Source organism: Salvia splendens, chromosome 12 (assembly GCF_004379255.2).
Source record: "Salvia splendens isolate huo1 chromosome 12, SspV2, whole genome shotgun sequence".
In the NCBI taxonomy this organism is placed as follows: Eukaryota; Viridiplantae; Streptophyta; class Magnoliopsida; order Lamiales; family Lamiaceae; genus Salvia; species Salvia splendens.
This window is the reverse complement of record NC_056043.1, coordinates 21,418,650-21,431,088: the sequence shown is the minus strand read 5'-3', so window position 1 is coordinate 21,431,088 and position 12,439 is coordinate 21,418,650. Positions and strand designations below refer to the sequence as shown.

General features: G+C 41.6%; 1 long non-coding RNA gene across 1 annotated transcript; it reads left to right on the top strand.

The window, feature by feature from the left end:
* The first annotated feature begins 643 nt into the window (after positions 1 to 643).
* Positions 644 to 4,487, top strand: LOC121758678. The gene is made up of 3 exons (XR_006041536.1): positions 644 to 830; positions 1,306 to 2,334; positions 2,413 to 4,487. It is a non-coding gene; the product is annotated as an uncharacterized LOC121758678 (long non-coding RNA).
* The last annotated feature ends 7,952 nt before the right edge of the window (positions 4,488 to 12,439 follow it).

The following is a 12,439-nucleotide window of genomic DNA, read 5'->3' as shown; positions in this document are numbered from 1 at the left end:
TTCGCAAAAGGAGGAAAAATCTAAAGTAATACACGAGCAAACTAAAACAAATTCGCGTCCATTTATTTCTCCGTTTTAACAATACACACTCGTACAAGAAAAATACTAGAACTTGATTCTTTCTAAAAGAATCTATTACATAACTTAAATATGTATTCTTTCTAAAAAGATCTATTACATAAACTTAAATATTTATGCTTACAAAAGGAAGGTATATAAATAGGCAAGACGCGGGCCTCTCTTCCGAGCCAAGCCACACTTCACGACCCGTGTCCGGAGCAGCCGTTGGACCAAGAGTTTCAAGCCGCGAGATAGACTATTCCTCTTCAAGGCCTACAACACAAAACCACATTAATTAAAATAAGTTAAGTAGGAAGGGTAGCAAACAAGATCAAAGAGGAATTTTATGCTTCCTAGAAGAGAAAAAAGGGGTAGCGGGACCACTCCGGGAGGAGTACAAAGGCTCACCAATTGGGACAGCCTGCAGTAGTGCAACTCCTGCACATCTCCAGCCCATGTCCAGCTGGGGCACAACTACAGCTGCTTTGCAGAGCTTCAACTGCAGAGTTTCAGTTAACCATCTTGCAGAGCTTAGACACATGCAAAACCACACCAGAGACTCAGTGAAAGTGCTGCAAAGGACAGTAGAATAAGGCCACTGCAGTAAGATACCAGCAACCAGTCGCGAAAAATTCACACCACACACACACACTTCGCGAAAAATTCTCTAGCAGCGGCCAAATCCTTCGCAAATTCCTCCGTGTCTTTGTGATTTCGCCCTCCATTCATCAATCGGTGCTAGTTTTCCCCAAATTCGTCCAATTTATTCGGTTAGTATGCTTATCTTTTACATTATAATAGTAATTGTTGGATACTTAGCTAGGGTTTGTAATGGGTTGCGATTTGAGTTGAAATATTGTGCATATGGATTATTTGTATGACGTTAGTGTTGATTATTATGTTGGATTGTTTGGGTTTAAGTGAATTTGTGTATAAATTTGATAATAAACCAAAATCGTCGGGTTTTATAGCTTAAAAATTGGGCAAATTGATTTGGTTTATGTGGGTTTTGGTTAATGTCTTTTTTTTAGTTTGAAATGTTAATTTTGTGTATATTGTTAAGTTGAAATTGAAATTGAAATTGTTAGGTTGGTCAAACTAAAATTGATATAATTGAAATTAGTTGTGTATTGTGAATTATTTGATATAGGTGTTCCATTTTGTGATATTGTATTAAATTGTTTGTAATTATTGAATTTGTTTAGGTTTGTTTATTGTTTAATTTGGAATATGAATGTTGTGTAGGTAATTTATGGCATCTTCTTCAACTTCTCGTCGTCGGCTCTTATGTGGTCCTGAGGACCCCTCCGTATTATATCTGCAGAGACAACACGTCTCTAATAACATATGGGCAGGAGTGCCATCGGAAGACGTACGGTGTAGAAGATACGAAGGAATCATATGGGATGTTCCCATAAATCCTCGTGTTTTGGCGGTTATAGATGAGATGGGGTTCGGCGGGATGTTGAGGTGTGGTCAACCGAAAGACATTGACCACCATCTTATCACCGCTTTGATTGAACGTTGGAGGCCAGAGACTCACACGTTTCACTTTCCAGTCGGTGAAGCGACTGTGAGCTTAGAAGACGTGGAGGTCTTATGGGGCCACAAAACTGACGGTGAGCCTCTGACGGGTTACATCCCCACTAAGGATGTCAACTATTGGAAGGATGTTTGTTTGGATTTTCTTGGCTTTATTCCAGATGCAGTTGATCTAAAAGAAATGAACTGGAAGCAGACAAGCTAATCAAATCAACTGCGGATTGAGTTGAGTGATGACCACGAGCAATACATGTACAATCAACGTGCTCGTGTGTATTGTCTGCTGTTACTGGGTGGTCTACTGATCCCGAACGCTACCGGTAATAAAATTCCCTTCTTCTACCTTCAGTTTTTCATGGATATAGAACAATGTGGTAGCTATAGCTGGGGAGGTGCGACTCTTGCCTGCTCGTACCACAATCTATGTGAAGCTGCACTTGGTAAGAGGACCGATGTCGGGGGAGCTCTTACATTGTTACAGCTGTGGCCTTGTGAAAGAATCCCAATTATTAGACCGCAGATGCTGAACCTCGCGCCCGTAGACTACTTACCATGTGTAGTCGCGTAAGTTGTCCACTAATTACTCTTTTAAGCATAATTTTTATTGATTTTTGTGTTGTTCGCTCATAATTTAATTTTTGTTGATGGACTGGTCGGGCCTCTTATGTAAAAGCACCGGGGCATTGCATTGAAACTTTCAGAGATCAGTTCTCAACAATGCATGCCAATCAGGTAATTTACGTAACCTAAATTGTTGCTAGTGTGTTGTTTTGATTGAACTTGTTTTGACTAAATAAGTTTCATATTTAGTTTATTTGGAGGCCGTATGAATCGCGAAATCTGCCGGATGTTTGGGTTGCCGGTCGTCCTATATGGACGTCGATGACAACACTAATCTGCTGGAATATGGTTGAGCCACACATGCCACAGCGGGTGTTGCGACAATTTGGGATTGTCCAACCTTATATCCCGCTTGTCGACCGGTTCCACGGATCTGATTTTACGAAACAGGATCGACGTGGCAAAGCAGGTCGGAACTGGGTTGAGTGGCACGCCAATCATATACAAGATTGGCATAATAGGCACGACACGGTGTATGTTGATTTGGAGTACTCATTGGTGCCTGTTGCTACTGATGAGTACATGGATTGGTTTCGCCGGATAACCGTGGTGTACCTAACAAAACCTGGGGTGCATTCTCCTGAGGGCTTCCATGAAACGGCGGCCTCTCATCACTACGCGGTAGATTTCAACAACTATTCTTTATTTATATTCATATGATGAAATGTAATTAACACTGAAAATTGTAGGTGAAGACCCTTCACAAAATACGCCACTTTCTTAGGGAGCAAGACATGTCAGGACGGCCGGATTTATTCACCATTTCGAGAATGGTTGAAGATGGCCTCCAGATATGTGGGGAAGCTGAGACGATGGACCAACGTCCTTCACAGCGCTCTGAGCTGGACCTTGACATGCCCGTGCGGCAAAAAGCGAAGCGGCGTGGAAAGAAGAAAGTTGGTGGAGAGTCGTCATCATCAAGGATGGATACTCAGTTGGTTGATGATTCTGATGACGATTTTGTGGCTCCACCTCCACCAAGATCTGCCGTGCGGGGTCGTCACTCTGTCAGCCACACGGGTGGTACAGGAGAAGATTTCGGTCTCAGCGATCAACAATCTCCACCTCGGTCTTCTGTGAGAGACGACTTTTTTGGTGTTGATTTAGAGAATGCCGTCGTTGAAGATACTCCTCCGTCTAGAATCCCTAAGACCAGTATCGGGAAGGGAATCCGTAGTCTGTTTATGCGGAAAAGGCGAGACGAGTGAACGCTTTATATTAGTAATTTGATATATTGGTGTTTTTACATTGATTTGAACGCTTTATATTAGTAATTTGATATATTGTATTGATATTGGTGTTTTTTCATTGATTTGGCGCATGTATATTAGTAATTTGATAAATCCACTTTTTACACGTATGCATGTTGATAATTTGAACTCTTATAATTTTTATTGGTAAATTTTTTAAAACACGCAACTCAAGATGGCGTTTTTAAGTTTAAAAAATTTTTGCAATTTTTTGCCACGCCGAGGTTGAGTTTCTGAACAAACACGCCAAGCTTACTAGGAGTTTTTAGAAACACGCCAACGTCATAGGCGTTTTTCCTTTAAAACGCCTACTTCAGTGGCGTTTTTTAAAACACGCCACTCAAGATGGCGTTTTCAAGTTTGAAAATTTTTTGACAATTTTTTGCCACGCCGAGGTTGAGTTTCTGAACAAACACGCCAATCGGCGTTGGCGTTTTTAAAACACGCCAACGACATAGGCGTGTCTAGTTAAAAACGCCTACTTAAGTGGCGTTTTCTACACAAACCCGCCAACTTAGGTTGCGTTTTCAGGAAAAATGCCATCTTGAGTGGCGTTTTTAAATAAACTAAATTTTACATTTTGTGTATTCCATGACTTGCCAAAATATAAGTAAAACGTTACAATGTTCAATTCAATAAATAACTACGACGCCGCCAAAATATAAGTAAAACAGAACAATGTTCACATCTGCTAAATAGTTGTTACACGTTCAATTGTCTCGCCTTCTCCGCGTAAAGAAACTACGGATACCCTTTCCGATTCTGGCGGTTGAGAGTCTAGACGGAGGAGTATCTTCCACAACAACATTCTCTAAATCAACCCCGAAAAAATCGTCTCGCACAGAAGATCTAGGCAGAGAATGTGGGACATAACTGAGCCCGATGTCTTCGCCTGTACCACCAGTGTGGCTGACAGAATGACGACCTCGAACTGCAGATCTTGGTGGAGGTGGAGGCATAAAATCGTGCTCGGCATCATCAGTGTGGCTGATAGAATGACGACCTCGAACTGCAGATCTTGTTGGAGGTGGAGGCATAAAATCGTGCTCACAAATTGTTTCCACAAGCTTATCGGTAGGAAATACTTTCATCCAACATAATCAATCCTTTTGCAAAAGGAGGATCATATGAAATAACTGTTCCGAGAATTATCTTTCCACCCCAATATAAATAGACACACCAGGTCATACTATCTGCATTAATGCCAAACACAAATATTGGTCAAAAATATTTCTTTACAGTACACTACAATATATACTATCATAACAACCTATTAAATATGGGTAAAAAATTATATATACTACAACATATAATACCATAGCAATTGGTCAAAATATTTCTATTAATTACAATGCAATTTATAATACTATAACAATCCGTCAAATAATTATATAAATTACACTAAAATATATACTATCATAATAATCCATCAAATATTGGTAGACTAATGTTTGGAAAAATGTGTAAAAAATTAGATATATTAACCGATTGTGAGGACTAATATTTAGAAGAATGAGCCAAAATCGAAATCTACACGCTTCAATCCACCACCGGCTCGACCCGACCAAGGCAAGCGTTTTCGCGTTTTTCGCGTTTTGGGAAGGTTTTTCGCGTTTTGGGGAGGGAATGTGACTAGGGTTTGCGATTTTGGGGGAGATCTGGGAAATATGTTGCAACAGAAAAACGCCGACCAGGTTGGCGTGTTCTTATTAAAAACGCCAACGAACTTGGCGTTTTATCACTTAAACACGCCATCAAGACAGGCGTCTTTACTATTAAACACGCCAACTTTGTTGGCGTGTTATAATTTAAGTATATCGATTGAAAATACGAGCAAAATACGCTGCCATATTAAAACGCCAACTGTGTTGGCGTTTTACGTAATGACACGCCTTTCCCAGTGGCATTTTTAGTTAAAGACACGCCATTTGCATTGGCGTTTTTCCCATAAATGGAATAGATAACAAAATGGGTACATTTACGTGATTTTAAAGACCAACTGCCCTATAAACCCGATTTCCTCATCAAATGAGGGGGTAACTGCATTAATATCATGAGTACACACACTGCATTATTGCAGGAGATCAGCCAATGCATAAGCAAACTAGAGATCTCTTTTCCTGGCACAAAGCAACAGCCCTGCAGCTTTCAGTTACACAATCAATCAAGGGCTCCTTTTCTGCCCAAACAACCAGCCTTTGCAGGCTTTCGGTTATACACTTCATATATATAGAGTATGACCCTCTGCCTTGCCTCCTTCACCACCACAAACCATTACAAATCAGTGAGTTGAAGAGTGAAAGAGACTGAGGCTAGAAGCCGGACTCAGCGTAGTGCAAAGAAGGGGAAAACGTATTGTGAGCATCATACATCACCCCCCACATAACTCAATTAACAAGTATCACCGATCAAACAGCACAATCAATAATGAGCCAAACATTACAATTGAACAACCGCTTTGATTTACCGAAAATGCGAAGGAACATAATTGGTAAAGAGAACTTATCTTTCGGGGTTGTGCGGAGTTGTTTCGGAGCTGTTCGAAGCGGCTTCAGGTTGAATCGGAGCGTTTCGGAGCTGCTGTAACAGCAGCGGCTGATTAACCACAGCGGCGACGGCGGCTGAACGACGACTGCCTTTCCCCCTCGCTGCATCGGCGGTTCCCGCGGAGGTTAACGGCGTAGGTGCGACGGCGTCGCCGGAGTTGTCAAGGATACTGCGCCTTCGCGCTAAACCTCGCCGTGTTCCTACTCATAGGGATGACATCGGCGCTGACCATGAATGTCGCCGGTGAGATGAGTAGAAACCACCATTTCTCCTTCAATTAGGGCTCCCAAAAATTGGTAAGTGGGAATTGAGTGATTGAGGAAGAAAGGAGAAAGAATCAGAGGTGAGGGTGGAGTATACGATGCTGGCAGACGGAGATTCGTCCGTCGGAAAAGTGAGGGAAGGGAGGTAACGCTGCTCTCCAGATTCAATTAGGGCGTCCACAATAGAAATAGCCTAACAATAGCCCAGTCATAGCTTAACCATTGCCACATCATCAGCACTAAAAATCCTCCTGCCACATCATCAAAACAAGCAAATAGCTCAGCTATAGCCTAGCCACATAATATCCACATCACTATTAATTTAAAAAATGAAATGAAATAATTAACAATCACACAATATACGAAATTTAATTTACGAGACATATACGGGAAAAGTTTAATAATAATATTAAAATTTAAAAAGTACAATATTTTAAAAAAATACATTAATTTAAAAAAAATACAATAATAAAAAGGAGTGCCAATTCACTCCTCGTCTCCGTCATCGCCGCCTCCGTCGCTGTCGCCACCATCGCTGCCGCCGCCGCCGCCGGTCTCCCTCCGTGCCGCCTCCAAATCCTCCTGCATGCTCAGGAGCAATGTTTGAAGCAAACTCTTCTCCACGGGATCCACCGCCGCCCGCCATTCGGCCATCGTCTTGACCATCTGAGCGCGCGTTTGTTGACGCGCGAAGAATTTGAGATCCGCTGTGGATTGGCCAAGGGGGGATGCCTACTGGACCTCCTGTGAACCCCCGGCGACCCCCATCGCCTCCAGTTGAGCCCGCCTGTGCCCAACCGGGCGAGTACGGCGAGCAAACGAACGAGGGGTCGGGACCTCCTGGGCAGTCTCTGGGAGGTCGTGGGAACCACCGCTACTGCCGCTGAAATCACCAGAATAGTTCAACCGTTGCTTCTTCGGCCAGCCAGAGTCGACACCTACTCAGAACTTCTCGGAGTCGTTCAGCACAAGATAGCAGTTCCAGTAGGTGAATTCCTTGTACACCCCCTTCAGGGGGAAGGCTTTCTCCGCTATCCTCCTGCAGTCGTCCTCCGTTTGGCCACTGCTCATCATGCGGAGGGCGTTGGTGTACAAGCCCAAAAATCGGGAGACCGCAACCCTGATTCGGTCCCACCCCTTCCGGCAATCCTCCCCATTGCGTGGCCTCCCCTCCGGGCAAAACCTCTGGTAGGCTGCTGCTATCTTGCCCCACAAGTTGACGATCCTCTGGTTGTTCGAAACGAGAGGATCGTCGCAAACACTCACCCACGCCTTGGACAGCGCGACGTTCTCCGCGTCCGTCCACCTCCTCCGTACCGCGTTGTCGTCCTCACCCGGCTGCGAGGACTCGCCGACCCTTTTCCCCTTGCCTTTCTTCTTTGGGGCGCCCCGACCCCGCCCTGCGCCCCCCGTTTGAACGGGAGCATCCGGAACACTGGAAAGATCTATCCCCAAGTCATCGAAGGAGAAAGTGTCAAACTGGGCCGGAGGCGCAGCCTCCGTTGGCGTCAATGTGTGCGACGAACCAGTCGAAAAATCAAAACTGGGGCGATAGACGCCCCGGCGTCCCCTGCGTCGCCGGTACCCCCCTGGGCATCATCTGCATCCCGGGTGCCCACCCCGGCATCTGGACACTGGGTGCCCACCCCGACATCGCCGGAAACGCCCCCGGCGGACTCCCCCCCGCTGGTATCCCGGGCATCATCTGCTGCCACGGGTACATGTTGTAGTATGGGTGCATCTGACTCGGGTGCATCTGACTCCATCCACCTCCCACGGGGATCGGGGGAGTTTGAGATCCGCTACTCCCTGAAGTAGGCTGGTTGTTGAGATCCATTTACCGTTATTGTGAAGGGGTTGGCAGCGGAAGCGTGCGTTCTAACGGATCACATAATACGGATCTATTTAGCAGATTATTTAGACAAAATCTATTCGCGTAATTATCACATGTATCATGCTCATAACTTGAATTACATACATGCTTTAGAACAAATAAATCCTAAAACATGCTTGCTACGGAGTTAGCCAATATACCTCGTTGATTCTCCAAAGAATCGTCGATTGCTTGCGCCTTCTCCACGATGATCTTCAATACTTGACCACAGATCTTCTGACTGGTGTCCCGAACTGTATTCCGACATCAGGGTGGGCTGATCTTATCGAAACACTAGGACTCGAATAAAGAAGACAGAAATTCTAACGGAGGAGGAGCTGAAGATCTCACGGAGGAGAAAATCAAAGAATTTTTGTCCCTCTTCTCTAATTAGAGAGGGACGAAATTTTCAACTATGTTGAATAATGTTCTGTCTCTTTTATTCTCCTATTTATAATAGTTCATATTGGGCACAGTCAGGGATCTATGGAAGGCTTTGGATATGGGCTTCCCCAATTAGCTTTTTACTAATTAAATTGAACCCACAATTTAATACAAGCTTATATTGGAATATTACGAACAGCCACTACAGACGTAATATTGAACTCCCCATCCAAATCCAAAATTATAAGTATTCCGGGTTTCCATTTTGTTTATTATTTATTTCCCGCGCTTAAGATAGAAATGTCCATTAATTAATTAAAGTCTGCTATGGACTTAATTAATTAACATCTTATTAATTTCAAGAGTGGACTTAGCAAGAAACACTTATTTATTATTCATAGAGTAATAAAACTCCAACTGGCCAGTTTCCGAATAATAAAACCTTGTTCAAGCTCCTCTTGAGGATATTATCAAACGAGACTCACCTCGCGCACGTTTCAACATAATAGCAATCCTAGCAGCGCTAGATAATGATCACCACTACCCAATATACCTGGATCGTTGGGTGACGAAAAACCCGCACCTTTGGTAAGTCAAAGTAGTAGATACTCAATATCGTATGCTCAATGCTAACGTATGTAGATTAAGAAATAGATATTTATCAAGACCTAATCTTTCAGTAGATAGCATAAAGACACGTCTTGTTGTTAGATCCATTCAGTGCTATAACACACCAATGTCATCTTATTTCAATAAGGCTTAGAAATAAACGGACTGACATTGCAACCTTTCACGATAGGTAGCCAAAGCCTATCTAGGTTGTGAAATTCTTCTTTTTCTTTTGCAAAGCATTGCTTAGAACCGACTGTAGTTACCTTAAAGTGGACGACGCCCACAACCAGTCTACTAAGCAAAAGACTTAGGCTTTGTTTACTTCTTATGCATTTAAATGTTTATAAAACATCTCATAAACGCACAAGCAAACACAATGTAATAATATACTGATTCTATTCGTGCGAAATGCTCGAATAATACTGAATCGGGTCAAAAGTGGATTGTAGAGTTTTTACGTATACATGCAACGTTCTATTCGTGCGAACTCTCGCTCGAAACATGCTTTTCAGTATACTAGCCCTAACATATTGATCTTGTACAGAAATTTAGATAGAGAGAGTACTCGTTAATACAAGTGGTGCGAATGAAAATGACGGGCAAGTCGCGTATATATAGTGTTTCGGGAAAAAAAAATTAAAAATTCGCGCTAGGTGGTGCGCTAGGCGATCCGGACGCTGCAATAGCGCCTAGCGGATCGCCTAGCGCACCGCCTAGCGCCGCGGAACCGCCGAGCGCTAGGCGGTTTTTTTTCGCGAAATCCGCTAGGCGGCTGCAATAGATCGCCTAGCGCACTGCCTAGTGCCGGCGCTCGGCTAGGCGGTGCGTTATGCGCTATTGTGGATGCTCTTAGGGATTTTGGAAAGTTGAATTGGGGATTTCATTCTCATCTGTGATTTCACGCGAGGATAGAAAGAGATAGATTCGGCCACTTGGGCCCATTTCTTAATTCTTTTGAGCCACAGAAATTAATTCCATTGGGCCTCTTCTTTTAATTAAAGTGGGCCTCCTTTTCTAAAAAAAAGGAGAGATAGAGGGATTGGGCCGCTGTATTAAATCTGGGTCTTGCTTCTAAATTTTAGTTCATTTAAATTAAATCTCGTTGGGCCACTACTATTAAAACTAATTTGGGCCACTGTTATATAATTAAATTCGTTGGGCCACCACACTAAATAAATTCAGGATTTAAATATTCCTTAAGCCACGGAAGAAAGGAAAATGTTAGTCATGTCAATATAATATTCAGTAAATAATTAAATGGGACTTTTATTAGTCAAAGTAAGTATTCTAATGTAATTCAATATTTAAATCCAAGAGGCTTAAACTTAAATCTAATTTAAGTATACTTATTGTTTATAAAGGGGCGTCGTCGCACGACAAGTAAACTCAAGTCAAGGAACGCTCGTTTGAGAGTTTAAGCAGACGAGGTGGGATTTTCTTTCAAAACGTGATTTTATGTGAAAACATGAATATTTTTTAGATGAGTTGTCATGCCTTGTTTTATTTATGATTATCTATCTGTTGGCTATGCCAAACAAGTTAAATCGAATTCGTGTCCCAGTAGGGCCGCAAACCCTACTCGGACTAGTGTACACATTAGGGACTGTGTGCTAGCGCTAGAGTTGGTCGATCTAGTGACCGTCGTGGAATATGGTCACATTCCCAGTTCACACATATCAGATATGATATTTCACGAGATGTTATGTGACTGCGCAGTCAACCTTTTGAAAAGAAAAAATTTTAGTGACCGGGAATTATTTTCAGAAAAATCCCGCGCTCACTCAAGTTTGGCTGACAACTAAATAAGAAATGTTTTCGGCAATGAGCCCACTGAGTATACCAAATACTCAGCCCTGCATATTGTTTTCTTAATGTGCAGGTTGATCGTGATCGGAGCAGAGGAGGTGTTGGGAAAGATTTTAAATAAGAAGCTAGGTAGCTGATTTAATATGTCTTCACACATATTACTTCGTCTTGGAACCTTCCGCTGCAAGTTTAAGAACCGTTTTAGAAAAGACTATGCACTCAGTTAATTACTCTGATTTCGATGAGGTTGTACCCTTTCATTATGAGACAATTGTTTCATTGAATTGAGTACTTATTTATGACGAGCTTGTGACCATTGAATTAGTTTAGTCGCGAAATAGCTACACTTTCTATTACTAGGGAGTTGTGGTCGTGACAGAATGGTATCAGAGCACCGTTCTTTCGCTCTGGACCCAAGAACCTTCCTTCAAAGCCTTAGTCTAGAATAATAGTACTAAGCTAGGAAGTGAATAACACTACTAGAAAAATTACCTGTTATTACATTAATGTTATCACATTTTATTAAAAGTTCCAGCATAGAAACTCTAACAACACATTGATCTTTCATCACATTTATGTCACGCACTAATGTTACACTTGAGTTAAAATGTCATTTCAATATTCCTATATTCACACTTCTATCAAGTGCAAACAATGGAAACTTGCTCCTACGTCATATACGGAGTGGTTGTTATAATCAAATGCTTAAACATGATTCTATAATATAAAAAAATCAAATTAGTAATTAAGTTTAGTTTTATAAGAAAGTAATTAAAAACCAGTTATTGAAAAGATAATTGATAAAAATCAATTTAGTCGAAATTACTAGTTCATGTTTTGTTGTTTATTTTGATTGTAATACTTTAACTATTCCTCCATTATTTATTTTATTAATTTACATGACATGATGACATGTATTGTTTGTTTAAAGTTATTGATGAAGTGAAAAATATAATCATTTTTTATGTAATTGTAAAAACAGTGATGATAATAATAATCTCTGGTTTTAAATTAATTAATCCAATCAAATATATGTCTAAATTAAACCTATAATGTAGTCAATCACTAATTTTTTTGAAGGAATAGTAAAATAAATAAAAAAATGACTCCTTGTACAACTTGTTTAAAATAGAGAATCAGAAATAGCGGAGGCAATTTTCCCACTAATTTTTTTCAATGCTTTATATCGAAATTTAAAACACAATTAAAAAGAAAGGGAATAAAGAAACTGTGTTCATCCCCATTTTGCTTTCCTTACGCCGCCTACAGACGGTAAACCCCATCACTCTCAAATCTCAACACATTCTCGTCGAGAAAAATATTGTACAAAGCCTCTGATTACTCAGCAAATGCGAGGACTGTGTGTTGGCGTGCTCTGGTATTTCTATTATAATTGCCCTATCTACAGATTGTTATAACGCTTCTCTTTAATTCTCTACATTTTGTTGTGTAACCGTTCGATTCGTGTATGAATTTTGTAG